The sequence below is a fragment of the Rhipicephalus sanguineus genome, chromosome 6 (genome assembly GCF_013339695.2).
Source record: "Rhipicephalus sanguineus isolate Rsan-2018 chromosome 6, BIME_Rsan_1.4, whole genome shotgun sequence".
NCBI classification, from domain to species: Eukaryota; Metazoa; Arthropoda; class Arachnida; order Ixodida; family Ixodidae; genus Rhipicephalus; species Rhipicephalus sanguineus.
Genome location: NC_051181.1, coordinates 101,936,463 through 101,952,506, shown reverse-complemented (window position 1 = coordinate 101,952,506; position 16,044 = coordinate 101,936,463).

The window sequence follows — 16,044 nt, the reverse complement described above, 5'->3', positions numbered from 1 at the left end:
AACCCGAAGTTTCGAGACCGGCTTGGTCTCTTCTTCAGGGGTGACTGTGCTGATCAGGGGGGCTTCGTCGCAGCTTGTTTTTGGCTCCGCCTTTCTCTTTCCCTCACATTCCGGAGGCCGGAATGTGACCCTCTCAGACCCTCACATTCCGGAGGCCGGAATGTGAGGGAAAGAGAAAGGCGGAGCCAAAAACAAGCTGCGACGAAGCCCCCCTGATCAGCACAGTCACCCCTGAAGAAGAGACCAAGCCGGTCTCGAAACGTCGGGTTTCCTCCAAGAATTTGTGGCTGGAGGTATTTCAACTTCTTAATTCTTCCACCCAGCCAGACAGACTTCTGTCGAAATGTTTACATTTAGACTTAGTTGCGAGTTTTGCGCTAGCTTGTCTCATCACTGATCCCAGCCTATGTCCCGGGAACTTCCCTATTAAAACTCGTTTGTCGCCTCTCACCCTTTCCTTGACTGCTTCTGCGCATGTAGCTAAATTCGAGTCCCCGGCGATTATCACGTGATTCAACTTTTCTGCTGGACTGTCCCGCACCTGGCCACTGCCCCGATTACTAGCACGTGCTACTGCTGTTGTTTTGTCCCCTCCCTTTCCCAAGACTACTTCGCGGAAGGTGGGTCCTGTGACCCTTGCACCTGTCTTTTCCAAACCTGTTTCCCCCTTCGCGCCTACCACTGTGGGGGTCGATGCCCCATTGTTCCCGCTGTCGCCTGTTTCCTTGTTCACCACGGCTACCTTTGCTGGCATGGCTACCTTTGCTAATCCCTCCTCGGCTGACTTAAGCCTTTCCGCCATAGCCATCGTTTTTTCCCGCTCTGTCGCTACCGCTTTCTCTAGCTCGGAGATTCTCACCATGAGCTCATTCTGGGCGGCCATCATTATTTCCATTTTCGCCTCTAACTCGCATTGCTTACACTTGGCGTCAGCACTCTCTGTCGTCATATCCTCACAAACCTCTATTTTCGGCCCCATTCCGCATCCTGAACACTTTACGGTCTTTTTGACCATGGCTATAGATCGTTCACGCGGCGGATTAGATACACTTAAAGCCAAATAATATCACAAAACTCCGCAAGTATGTTACACTTAAAAGCACCTGTGCAGCTTTCAGCCACGTGGTGGCCGAACAAACAAATATTAAAAAAAAACACCCGAAGCGACTGTCACACCACTTTGTACCAACAGTACAAAGTTGTAAGCTCTATTAAACTGCAATCTAGTGGCTTAACTAAACAAACAAGCTCGAATCATGCAAAAAAAGACACTTATCTGACGCTGTCATTCCGGAGCCCACGAAAAACACGTCCGTCCTGTAGCAGCACCAGTCCCGCTGCCACCAAAGAGACCAAAGCGCCATCTCTGGCTCGGCGGCGAAACTAACCACTCTAACTACGACTAATCCAAGAGAATCGACAACTGGGCTAGTTTGTTGAAATGTATGGATTAACAACTAAGCGCACACAGATGAAGGCGAAAAAAAGGAAGGACAACAGGACAAGCGCTTAGTCGCAACTGAAAGATTTATTTAACACAGCATGTCTCTTAAATCTTTCAGTTACGAGTAAGCGCTTGTCCTGTTGTCCTTCCTTTTTAACAGCGAAGCTGTTAAAGCTCGAGATAAAACGTCCGCCCGTCCACCCTCCGCGCCGTTGCCTAGCAACAACCAAGCCACAGCTGCACACCACTTGAGTTTAACCTCGGCTAGCCGCGCCTGCGCCGAGGAGCAGCCGTGTGTGTGTGTGTGTGTGTGTGTGTGTGTGTGTGTGTGTGTGTGTGTGTGTGTGTGTGTGTGTGTGTGTGTGTGTGTGTGTGTGTGTGTGTGTGTGTGTGTGTGTGTGTGTGTGTGTGTGTGTGTGTGTGTGTGTGTGTGTGTGTGTGTGTGTGTGTGTGTGTGTGTGTGTGTGTGTGTGTGTGTGTGTGTGTGTAATGGTAAGAGCAACGCTGCTTTTGAGGAAACTGATTGCTAGTTGTCTAACCATGCTTGCATGGCATGTCTGTAGTGCTGCAGAACCTCAAGTGTACTTTTAAATTCGAACACCCCCATATATGTAGCCAGAGGTGGAATGGCGGAGTTCCGCGAGTTCCTCGAGAGAGCTCGCGACAACCGATAAAATCCTTCTCAGACCCTTGTATGCATGCGTCCTCAGCTCTCATTGATCATCGCGAACATTACGGGATAAGGGGGACTATTGCCGGAAGTTTGCGTTCGGGAATGCTGCTCTAGTAATTCACAACTGTAATCTACAACAGGCCTGTGCTTCTCCCAATACTTACCGGCTTTTTCCCATGCACACGTTGTGTAGGCTCGCTTGCAGCAGCACGTAAACAAAATGGCTGGCTCTCCTGTAATGGATGGCAGACGTAAGCATGAAATTGCTAACCGCAAAGCAGATCGTTTGGAGATAATACTAGCCAAAACCTTAATATGCGGTCATGACGCCACGCAGGCCTGAACGCTTACTGAGCCAGAACAAACCTGCCTCGCAGCTGCGCCATCTCGAAGGAGGCTGCGCAAAACCCGCGCCGCGAAACTCGAGGACCGCTGGCATTGCAAATAGCACAGGCCACCCTGTCTGAGCGCGAAAAGGTAACCGAGTGTATGTTGCCCTGTATTTATCTGCCTTAGGAACGTCACTATTGGAAATGACAACTTCAGCCACGGCCGGACTGGAAAGGCGCGCGAGCGTTACGCTTGCGCGCCTTTCTAGTCCGGCCGTGCTTCAGCGTACAGGAGGTTACAGCTTCAGCGATAGTGTCAAGAAACATTAAGAACTCGGAAGCAATATTTTTGTAGCTTGTTTGGGCAGTAACTAGCGGATGTAATGCGGTCCTGCACAAAGGGTCGGAAGCCAGAGACCGTATTATTTAGCTTTTGACTGGTCGCCCAGATGTTCCCGTTTGATGCTCGTACCACGGCTCTGGCTTTTGGCTCAAGGTCACATGAAGGTCACCGAAAACGGGAGCTAAAAGCATTTCATGCCTAATATATATGCATGTGCCTTAATTTTGTCGCAGTGTGTTGCATTGCAGCAGTCGCCTATATTGGCTAAATCGTGTTTTATGCATAGCTAACAGTAGGCGGCATGAGAGAAGTGGTGCTAAGTTGCATCGTACATTAGCTCCTGCGAACAAGGCTTACATACGCTGTAGAACATGACCTGTAGCATGCCTGTAGCTCTTGCTGCTAGCTTGTGCGGGCTCCAAAGTGCAGAGCTACATAACCGAATGCATGAGGTACAAACTCCAGTAGATTTAATTGTATCGCGCCAGCGCCGACCGTACGCTAAGCCAATCCACTGCGACTGCGGTAATCTGCGAGTTCGGCGGAATATGCGCAGGCGCAAGGAGCAACCTCCAATGTAAGCCTCGTACTTCACTGTTTCTTTCAGAAGGAAACACCCCCTGCATTTGTCATCTCATCTTGGCAGTGAAGCGAAGGCCACGGAGGCGAGGCTTCTGCACGTTCGTGTTACTGCGCCAGTGGTACGGCAGCTTGCAGGCGATTTAAATACCAGTTTCAGTTTTGCTTGCTCGCAGCGTTAACGCGTTTAGAAAAAAAAACATATACATGAAAAAAATCACAGCATATCCACGAAGTGAATGATGACGACTGGGCGAAGCTTATTTGCTTCGCCCACTCGTCATCATTCACTCTGCTTATTTTTCGATGGCGATGTCATCTGCCGCTGCCGCCGCCTGTGCTCGTCGCAGCTATCGTTCATAATGATTTAAAAAAAAAGACCTTGTTCGCGCCGGAATCGAGCCTGGGCACTCTGCAGCGTGGGAGTCAACTGTCCCCCAACTAAGACACGTACGCCAGTACTTGCAGGTCTCTCTGGACAATGACGCCCATCGCGAAAGGAGTCACGTGTGTAGATGCGTAGTTGCCCGCATGTTTCGTCGCATATGCGCCGTATCGCAGCAGCTGTCACGCATGCGAATTGCATAACAGGTGGGCGCTTTAAAGGAGCCCACAAATGGATACGCCGCATTCATCATAAGCAGCGGGAGCATTTAGACAGAGGACTTTTATCGAGCAAGCAGTCACGCGATGTAGCTACACGTAATGCAGGCGTTGCGTATAGTTTTGCGCTACAGGTGTCATGCCGCTTGAACTGTGTAACGCTTTAGCGCAACAAAGCTGGTCGCCCATACACAAAGGGCTGCGTCACAATTATTCCAAGAATCGTTATCAGCGACCTGGCTATGGCTTACTACATGGTCCGGCTAACGCGGGCCATTTTGTAGCATTGACAGCAGGGCACAGATCACCGCGGTTTTCGTATCTCGCTACGTTGCTATGGTGAAGTTTGAAGAGAGAGAGAGAGAGATGCTCTTTATTAGAAATACAGAGATTTTTGCCGGCGTCAGTATACCGCTGGCATGCTACTCTGTGTAGGGATGGGGAATGGGATTGACAGATTAAAGAAGAGAGGGGAGGAAATAATAATAGAAAGAAAGAATATAAAAAAAGCCGGCAGATCCCACGCATTGTGGGAATCGATGTAATACGAAGCAGCCAGCAAAGAGCTGCATACATCGTCTTGTATGTCACTAAGGAAAATGCGTGTCATGGTTTTCATGTTAACTCCTATTATTTATGTTCGTCACACAGTAACGTCGCGCAATACCAACTTCGGGGTAGATCAAGCTAGCGAAACGGCCGCCAGCGCGCCATGAGCGTGGTACGTAAGTCATGCTGTACATGACATGCGTGTCCTGATTCTCATGTTAACTCGTGTTATTTATGTTCGTCACACAGTCACGTCGCAAGATACCAATTTTGGTGTATATCAAGCTAGCGGAACGGCCGCCAGCGCCCCATGAGCGTGGCACGTAAGTCATGCTGTACATGACATGCGTGTCATGATTTTCATGTTAAGCCGTGTTATTTATGTTCGTCACACAGTCACGTCGCAAGATACTAATTTTGGTTTATATCAAGCTAGCGAAACGGCCGCCAGCGCAACATGAGCGTGGCACGTAAGTCATGCTGTACATGACATGCGTGTCATGATTTTCATGTTAACTCGTCTTATTTATATTCGTCACACAGTCACGTCGGAAGATACCAATCTTGGTGTATATCAAGCTAGCGAAACGGCCGCCAGCGCACCATGAGCGTGGCACGTAAGTCATGCTGTACATGACATGCGTGTCATGATTTTCATGTTAGCTCGTGTTTTTATGTTCCTCACACAGTCACGTCGGAAGATACCAATCTTGGTGTATATATCAAGCTAGCGAAACGGCCGCCAGCGCCCCATGAGCGTGGCACGTAAGTCATGCTGTACATGACATGCGTGTCATGATTTTCATGTTAACTCGTGTTTTATGTTCGTCACACAGTCACGTCGCAAGATAGCAATTTTGGTGTATATCAAGCTAGCGAAACGGCCGCCAGCGCCCCATGAGCGTGGCACGTAAGTCATGCTGTACATGACATGCGTGTCATGATTTTCATGTTAACTCGTGTTATTTATGTTCGTCACACAGTCACGTCGCAAGATACTAATTTTGGTTTATATCAAGCTAGCGAAACGGCCGCCAGCGCACCATGAGCGTGGCACGTAAGTCATGCTGTACATGACATGCGTGTCATGATTTTCATGTTAACTCGTGTTATTTATATTCGTCACACAGTCACGTCGGAAGATACCAATCTTGGTGTATATCAAGCTAGCGAAACGGCCGCCAGCGCACCATGAGCGTGGCACGTAAGTCATGCTGTACATGACATGCGTGTCATGATTTTCATGTTAAATCGTGTTTTTATGTTCCTCACACAGTCACGTCGCACAATACCGATTTCGGGATAGATCAAGCTAGCGAAACGGCCGCCAGCGCCCCATGAGCGTGGCACGTAAGTCATGCTGTACATGACATGCGTGTCATGATTTTCATGTTAACTTGTGTCATTTATGTTAGTCACACAGTCACGTCGCAAGATCCCAATTTTGGTGTATATCAAGCTAGCGAAACGGGCACCAGCGCACCATGAGCGTGGCATGTAAATCATGCTGTACATGACATGCGTGTCATGGTTTTCATGTTATGACTTGTCAATTATGTTCGTCATACAGTCATGTTACGCCATACCAATTTTGGTGTACATTCGATTAACCAAGCGACCAGGAGAGCACAAAGTCGTAGGCGGCTAGATAGATAGATAGATAGATAGATAGATAGATAGATAGATACATAGATAGATAGATAGATAGATAGATAGATAGATAGATAGATAGATAGATAGATAGATAGATAGATAGATAGATAGATAGATAGATAGATAGATAGATAGATAGATAGATAGATAGATAGATAGATAGATACGCTCAAAGTCGCAGAAGTTCGCTAAGAAATGCTTCGCATTTAAAAAAATGAAATGAGCAAGTGAACCTGATAGAAATATTTACAAGGAGGGTGTCAGGTAAGATAAGGCTTTGCTATGTGAAATAGCCAACCATTAAAGCTTTTCGACTAGGCCGATTTTTGATAGGTAATTAAACAGTGCCTGTAAAACCCGTCGCTGCTTTGAAGGGCTGGTCACTGGGCCTAATAAGTTGTGTAATGTTAACTGATCGTGACAGATCATGTCCATTTGTCGCTCAAGCAACTGTCTCTCATCGCGGTACGCGGAACATTCCAGTAATATGTGCTCCACAGTCTCTATGCTGCCACAGTTATCACAGCAGGGACTAGTGGTGTGCCCTATGCGGTACAAATAACACTTCGTGTACGCCACGTTCAGTCGAAGACGATGGTACAGCGTCTCAAGTTGGCGAGGAAGTGTTGGGGAAATTTTCACTCTCACTTCTGGGTCAATGCATCGCAGACAGTTATCTTGGTGGAGCGGCAGATTCCAGAGGCGGTCTTTTTCTTGACAGGCATATTTTCTTGCGAACTTCGAGGCGTCGACTTTAGTAAAAAATATCCTTCTGAAATTCCGGTAGTGGAGTCCTTTTCGGGCTGCTTCATCCGCTTTTTCGTTTCCTGAAATACCAGCATGGCCAGGTATCCATTGGAACTTAATGTAATGTCCTGCAATCTTAGCCTTGTGATGAAGATAGGCGATATCAGATGCTACACTTTGGTGATTACCATGCTTATACCTGTTCCACATACTTTGTAGGGCTGCTTTAGAGTCTGTAAATATCACCCATTTTTTGGCAGCTGCTGTCGTAGTATAAACATAAGAGCCTCCTTAATGCCATATAGCTCAGCTGACGTAGATGATGTCGCTCTCTCAAGACGATACGAGAGGGATTGTCCTGTAGAGGGCACATAAATTCCGTACGACGATCTACGTTGGGTTGTAGAACCGTCTGTGAATATGTGTGTTTCGGTTGCGTATTCTTTATACATATACTCCAGCGCTATCTGATGAGTTGCTGCTTGGGGCATTTTCCTTTTTGCACTGATTCCGGGGATATATGGCACAATTTCTAGCGGTGCCAGTGTCCAGGGTGAGATGTTCTTTGGCATAATAGGTGACGCCTGAGCAGGGATCGAAATACGTGCGTATATGCTTCCGACGGCCTGCCCGAAGCTAGATGCGGCATTGGCTGTAGAAATATTCTTTAAAAAGTGGGTCTTGTTGTGAATAACGTGTCTGAGGTGAATCCGAAGTGTCTCCTGTGAAGATATCACTTCAAGAGGCAGGCATCCGGCTTCTGCTACAGTTGCTAATCGAGAATGGAAAAATATCCACTAGTGTTGAGTGGTCGCACCCTTCCATACGTGAAGACACAAAGGTTTCTTGGGGTTACGATTGATAGGAATCTCACATGGTCTCCCCAAGTGAAGAAACTGACTGAGAAGATTTCGTCGGCATCGCACGTATTCCGATTTTTAGCCGGGTCACAGTGGGGCAGCAACTGCCGATCAATGGTGCTCCTCCAAAAGGCCTACGTCGACGGGACCTTGCGTTATTACCTGCCCATACTGCATAATATGTCGTATACAAGCAAGAGAAAACTTGAGGCAGCACGCAACAACTGTCTTCGAATATGTGAAGTTTGAAGGAAAGAACATGTCCCTTAAAAGACATCTTATTTCCTTCATTCATAGCGAGGGCCTCGTTCTGGCAGACCTGATGCCTTCAGGTAGTATGCGAGGGATTATTGGTCAGCTGCCAGCTCGTGAAAAGATCTCGTGCTACGTGACGACAACAGGCAGCAAAAGAGTGTTCCACACTCGCCGCCATGGCCGCGATCGGCGCTGACTAACACTCCTAGGTTCAAATGCACATATATACCCCTTAAAGTGGACGAGAGGATGACCGCCGCCCTAGCTCAGTGGTAGAGCATCGGACGCATTATTCGAAGGTCGCAGGTTCGGTCCCTGCTGGCGGCAAGTTATCTTTTCGTCCACTTTACTTTCTTCACACTTATATCCTAATTACTACAAGTAACACCCCATATACTTTCCTTGGCATTAATGTTTGTTAGTTCTCATTAATACTGTGTCTAACAAAGAAAAACGAGCCCTTAAAAGTCACCTTCTGAACTTCCGTCAGGGCTTTTCAGTCGGGTCTAGTCTTAAGAGAGGCCGCGAGGGTCCTTAACGGCAGGCCCTTGCAGGACGAAATTCACCACATTGTCCGGTTCCCGGCTCAATTGGGTCCGGACGTTATACCGGGCCAACCGAACCCCAACGAGATCGCTCATAATCGTGCGCGAGGATTCGTATGCCGCGGCGATGTGGGGCCCTCTAATCTGGGGCGTAGGCAGAAATTTTTTTCGGGGGGTGAAGGGGGAGGCACCTCCTTGATCTGAATGGGGGCCGGGCAGGGAAGTGTGGTCTAGTGTCATTTTGTGCTCTGTATCCCATGGGAGAAAAAAAATTCGGTTGGGGCACGAACCCGGCATGCCCCCCCCCCCCCCCCCCCCCCACCGCCTACGCCACTGCCTCTAATGTTTCGGAATAGCTCGAGTCCGGCGCTCCACTAGTCACCTTTCACGCGATTACTTCGCACTACAGGGGTATTAGACGGGTGTTCCCATCCCCTCACCATAAACATGGTAGAGCACAATCTATGACACTGAGAATGCTCTAAACGGATTTGTATCCTTCAAGGAGCTTCCTGGGTATGATACATGCGGAGATAGATCCAACATGCCCAGACTGCGGAGACGTTAGCTCATTGAAACACATGCTCTGGCGATGCCCTGCGTTGCAGGACCATACAGTCAAGAAGCCTGGTGGACCGTCGCTATCAACGACCTCAGCTACAACGTCCAGCTCATGGCTGTCCGGAAGGTCCGTGAGAGGGCGGAGAGGCTCTTCCTCCCCGTCCCGACATGGGACTAGCCATGAGTTGGATGTGTAAACACCTCATGCTCTTCACTCCGGACCAAATAAATGTCTTTTCTCTCTCTCGTATCAGTAAGTTATCTCTCTCCAGTGACACCACCCCGAATTTAGGCTGACAATAACAATGGGTGTGGAATCACGGCTGCTGGACAACTGAACGAAATTATTAGATGCTTTTAGCAGAGCGTCGCTCACGCTCAGCCCCGTGCAGATGTAGGGTCCCGGGAGAGTGCAGGACACTGCATAGATTTTGCGTTTTTGACGAGAGCGTTTTGCCGTGACGCGGTCAGCTGGCTGCAGAACGACGGCGAAATCAAGTGGACGCACCTTCACGTTCCGCTCAGTTGACTTCGTAACGAGAGATGCGTTCTACGTTCCGCTGCTCGTACGATAGTTCCGCGCACGCGCACTACAGTTCCTTCTACGCGTTTGTGTTTAGTACATCGCGTCACGTGCGCTGCATTTCCTTCTACGCGTTTGTGTGTAAATCGCTCTAGCATACGCAGGTTTGACCGGAGTGGATCGTAACCGCTCAGCTAAAAGTGCGGATTGAGCCTGTGCTGAGGTTGGGTTCGAGTCAGAGGATAGGTTTCCATTGAACAACTTAACAAAAGAAAACGAAGCCGGTGCCAATTCCATTCTCGAACCCAACTTAATCACAAATTTTACAGGGAAATCTCAAACGCATGCTACTAACATTCGCCAAATGTTCGCCTTCTGCTACCGAACAGTCCTGATGAGACGCCTTCCTATGTCATAAACGAGCGGTATATATTTCCGTACAGAGCGTTGTGCCGTTTCAACCACGTGACTGTCGTGACGTCGTCGCTGAAGTCCTGGTCTCGTCTTCGTAACGTCGTTCCAGGGACGTAGACGAGATTAGCCTGTGGCGTTGGGCCATCCGTCACACCGCCGGGCAGCATGCAGGATCACGGTCTTCCTCTAGTATTACAGAACCTTTCATTAGGCCCTCGTTGTTCTTTGAGCCCGTTACCAGTGTCCACGTATCGAGGCAGGACTCGAAGTCGTTGCCGCCCTCGCGCTATGCTCTCGGTTGCCTGGTTCGCTCTTAGAAGCTCTACCATGTTTGGTCTCAGCCAAGATACGAAGCTGATGGGGCTCTCTCCGCCACGCTGCCCCTCTTTGCAGGGTCTATCCGCAACACCATCTCTTTCACGCAGCTCCGGTGGCTGCATACAATTTCTGGTGTTGGAACAAGGGGAGACCAAACACAACGGATGACTGTAAGCCAATCGATGCTCGGGATGGCCACGTGCTGCTCCAGCTTGCTGAAGTAGAATGCACTGGCATGCAGCGCATGCGACCAGAATAATTCGTCCATCTAGTTCAGCTTCCAAGGGCTCACTGTGTGTCCGTTGATCATTTTCTCGAAAGTATTATCCATTGGCGAAGACCTTCCTTCAGCGACGCAAGCACAAAGGAGCGTCGTTGGGCGAACTGCCCATGTGCGAGAAAGTCGCATTGTTGGGCTCCCTTTGTGCAGTTGTAGTAGGCTCTAGGCCCATTGTCGTTGTTCGTCGACCCACTCTTTTGAACGTCAGTTCCAAATGTCACGTGCCAGCAGGTCGATCACCCTGGCGCTTTTCCTCTTCAGCTCGAAATAGCGGAAGGTTACAGCATCTCCTGCAATACGTGCATTGAAATGTCACTTCAAACGCGCGGCCATAGTGTCCTGTGTTGCCTCTACTCAGGCAAGTTCTCTTGCTGCGTTCTACAATGGGCCTTGCCTGCGTAATCGGACACCAGTTGCAAAGCTGTCTTGTCATCGGTCATTGCACTTGCGCCTGACGTGTCGCCTCGTCGCGAGAAAGGCGTCTTTTACAGCGACAGCTGTTGTGAGTTCACAACAACAGCCGATTTTGGCGGCGTATAGCGGTCCGCCGCCGCCAGCGCTATATGAGAAAAATAATACCCAGGATCGAGCGGGGTTTGAACCCAGGCTCTCTGCGTAGCAGTCCAGTATTCTACAATCATAGGCGTGCGCAGGGTTGCCCATTAAGGGGGCAAAGTTTCACCCCACCCGCCTTCCATTTGATCGAGTCCAAAAGACATGTTTCACAACGGATGAGAAAAAAAAAGAAAAATCAGCAGTTGTTCCGTGTGCGAATACAACCAATGAGCGAAGCTTCTTAGAAATGGGATGCAAACGACTATATGTACGTTTTGAAGCTGTTCATTTGCGCCGCGCGCCTTTTTTTTTTTTTTTTTTTTTTGCGCCGTGCGCGCTGAACGCCGCGCGCGCTCATTGGCTTTCGCGCCGGCGCCGAGTGGGGAAAGCGTCTGCTACTGCCTTCGACAAAGCGCCCGTAGTGAATGATGGTTGTCATTTCACAGTCCACGATAAAACTGGTGAAAGTGAAAGACGACCATTATAACCAGTTGCACACAGAGCTTATTTCTTTTAACCTCGATTTCTGGTGAGCTAGACCCAAACCGCTCAAGGCCTAAAAATTTCTTCTTAAATTACCAGCACTGCAACCCAAAGCAATGCTTAAAGGGGCACTAAAGAGCAAAACGATTTTTCTCGCATTAGTAAAGAAGTCTTCCACGATACCAGAAACACCACGCTTGCTGCGAGAAGACGCTTAATAAGCGAGAAAACGCGCAAAAAGAAAATACAGGTGGCGATGCCACCTTTGAATTCCCGCACCATTTGCCGTGACGTCACATATTTTTGACGGCGCCTGCTTGGGCCTACGTAGTTCCTAATCGGTTAACTCGAAGTACATTGTCCTCTGAGGGGCCCAGAGACTTGACATAACGAGTTTGTGGAAATTTCGTCGAGCCAGTGGCGCCAAAATACGTTAAATGCTCTTTGAAATCTTTTACGTCACGAATTACAGAGTTCGGCGCGAAATTTAAAAATGAAACTTTGAACTTGGTTTTCTGCTCTAATAATAAACCTATGGTGGTGAAATAAACTACACAAGAGTTCTCCGAGCACACTTTATCAATCTAAACCAATTCATTGTTTCTCTTTAGTGTCCCTTTAAGAGAAGGGAGCTTCAACGGCGAAGTGTGGGCCTAAGGAGCTTCGCTCCTAAAAAGAAACGATGACGTGCTTCTCTCACAATGGCTTTCCGGTTGTAAAGATGGGAAGTAAACAGTTCTTGGAATGCAACATCAGGGGCCTTTGGTCGCCATTATCGTCAAAAGCCTGCGTGACCATAATTATTCCTTTTGAAAGGACCGACAACTGGCCGGAAGGTATGATTAGACCCTCGTGGAAATGAAAACACTGTGAACTATAGTGACAGACTGAAGCATACTTTTCGCGATGTGGGTCGGATTTATATTTTTAAATCGTGCTTAAAAGTCACAAAAAAAGCATGGTTGATCTTTCCGACATAGGAATCGGAATAACACGAAAGTAAAGCGTGCCCTTACAGAAGTAACTGAATATTTACTGTACATTGATATAAGAGAGTTTGCACGATGTATATAATATATTGATGTCTATTGGATAGCGTGCCCGGCATCTGTTGTTGCGGACCGAGCGGTCGTGGGTTCGATGCCCGTTGACGGAACTTTTTTTTTTGCCATCTGGTCATGTATATTTTTCGACGTCATTTCTGTGACGGAAATACGTCACTGAAGTCTTGGTGGACCGCGGCATAAAACACTTTCGTGTTAAAAAATTGGCCGCGTATCTGCGTGCTTCGCTGCAAATGTCGTCGAAAGACGAAAGTCTTCTGCCGGCCGTATTTTTTTTCTGTCGGCCTTTTCTGCGCCATTTCAGCGCAGCCTAAGAAACACTAGGGTCTTTAGAATTACGTATCTATGTATTTTCTAGTAAAGGAACACACCACCTAATACTTACGTATTGATGTTGCGCCTCAAATATGCGTAATATTTGCTTTTTGATCGACAATGCTCACAAGTATGAACACAGTTACCAGTTCAAGATGGCTGGGCGTTCGGCAAGTGCTTAAACTTTGGCCGGGAGGCTGAATCGTGTGACAGAAAGACAGACAGACAGACATACCGAAATTTCTGCGTTTAAATATCCCAAGAAAGACTGTCGTCTTTAAAATATACGGCATTTGCGTAGCCTAGCGGAAGAGCCTTGAAGTTGGATTATGGAGTCGTTCACTTTGTTGTACGTGGTCTGGTGCTTTCATGTGCACCACAATCAGTGCTAAAAATTATGTGAAAGTAGGTGAAAGCCTCAGATGCCTCATCAAATGCGAAAACTGACCAGCGTCCCGCGTCGGCGTCAACACGAGTGACGCAAAAAAAAATTGCGATGACGTCATCATGGCGTCACAAACTGCCAAATTTTGGCGGGATGATTTGGAATGACATGACGCTTTGAAATGCGATGCACAATTAGTCAAGCGAACTTTGGCTATTATGCAAGCGACTAGTAATCAATAATTACTTTTTCGACGAAGTGGTCACTGCTAATAGAAAACCTAAAAGCTTCCACAGAGCGGCGGCTAACAAAGTCCGTTAGTCCGATCATCGTGTCTCATTGCCTCCTTTTATTTAGCTTCGTACGGGTTTGCGAAAATGCGCCGCAGATCTATAGGAATAAAATTAATGTGATAAGCAGTCATATTTTATTGCATCAAATGTCTACGGCCAGACTTCCATCTCGTTTCAAAAATTGTATAGACCCGTCTAAGAGCCGCGCCCCCAGCTTGGCAGCCCAGAATTTGAAGAACAAAGATTCCTGTCAAATGACGCCTACTGGTTAATTTCGGATTGCATCGCTGGCGTTCGTTTTTTCGTCGGTGTTTAGCACGTGATGTCGGTAGAAGTGACTGTGAAGAGCTTTGATGTAATAAGAGTTTACCGCGCCATGGACGGCACTATACTTGATAAGTTCCATGAATGTGCTCGCGAAACTGCTGTTAAGTAGCAGCGGCAATGAGAGTGAAGGTGCATAGCCAAGTGCATGGTGTGTTAAAGGGACCGACAACTGCCCAGAACATGAAATGAGATGACTGCACTGATGCAAAGATTGTCCGTTGCACTGACTCAAACCAACCCTGTTTATCTCATGAGAGGCGGATTTATATTTTTATTTCTTCATTGAAAGTCGCGAAAAATGACCTTTGGCGCCTCTGGCGGCAAAATCATACACGGTCCGATGAAGCCGGTCACGTGACCATTGATTGGTGTATGCGTTCGATGACTTTTCTGTTAGTACTGAAATATTGTTCATTTCTTTATATTAAAAGATATTACTCCATAAAAATGTACATATAGGCCTGCGTTAGTTGTATGCAACAAAGTGGTGCTGCCTTCGCTTGGCGTAATGATCTCATGCCGCGAAAAGCCATCCATGACACAGGCGCAGGCAACCTTGGTCGCAGGCGCGCACAACGCTGTACAAATACCGAGGTGTATAAAGCCACATCATCTCATTGTAAGAGCTTGCTATTTTCAATAATGGCTGGAAAGCTCGAAATAAAGGTGGTTAAGCATAGCTACAGTAACTCCTGCGAAAGCAGAACAACGACAGCTTTCACAAGGGCTAGCGGCATTGCTATCAATTCTCAGCGTTGCTGGAGCAAGCCTTCATGCGTGTTTGGAGCCTTTCAGATCGAAAAATCACAGCATATCCACGGAGTGAATGATGATGAGTGGGCGAAGCTGCGGAGGTTCATCGGTAAACCGTGAATCTTCCGTGAATTCTGCCCAGTACATCGTCACCGACGTGAGATCGGGCGCGTCTATACTAAAGGTTCGATGAGTTATGACGACTTGCAGCTCATTTTAATTTTACATGTACGCTGTGAATTTTCATTGTTTAGAAAACCATTGCTTTAGAAAACATCTGGCGTCTTTCGTTAAGCAGGTGGCGTCTTTTCGTTTTGCTTTAGAAACATCTGGCGTTCTTTTGTATTGCTTCTACAAAACATCTGGCGTCTTTCGTTGGTTTATTTCATCAATCAACGGCGTTTTGAACAAAATTTTTATTGTTTAATCACGCACAGGAGAAATCTCACCAGGCACTACCTTGGAGGTAAACAATGGCTGCTAATGGGAATGAGAGACAGAAGAAGTCGGCTTTTAGCTAACACTTACACTTCTACTTCTACTAACGTTTCCTACTGGAACATGCCAATGGCTGCTAATGGGGAATGAGAGACAGAAGAATTCGGCTTTTAGTTAACGCGCACGCTGCGAATTTTTTATTGTTCAACAACGCACAGGAAAAATCTCCCACCGGCACCACCTTGGAGGTCAAACCGTAAGACTGGTTACGCACTACGACTACGACTACGAGGGACGAACGGGTGCCGCCTTAAGGAGCTTCGCCCCTAAAATACTGCTTATAAAATAACTACGTGCTTTTAGGATAAACCACTGCAGCTACAAACGCTACGAAGGGTAAGCTTCCTGTCTCGCCGTAAAAAACAGGGTCGAGAAAAGTCAGTTGTCGGTCCCTTTAAAATGAACCACTAAAGCTATTACGAAAAAAAACAACATTAGCTTTTGTGGTGGTGGATAGGCATGAAGGTTTACGGTACACTTGATAGTCCGGAAAAAAAAAATTGACCAGAAGGTTTGGTCTCGTGTCAGTGTCGTAGCTCGTCAAACTTCTGAAAACAAAAAAAAAACGTGTAGGGTCCGTGCACGAGTCTATGTACGGTATTCCATTGAAACTCGTATGAGCAGTGCCGGAAATGTCGTATGTCGCCGATGGATGGCCGTGAAGCTGTGCTTGTGTATGCATTGTGGCCATCCGC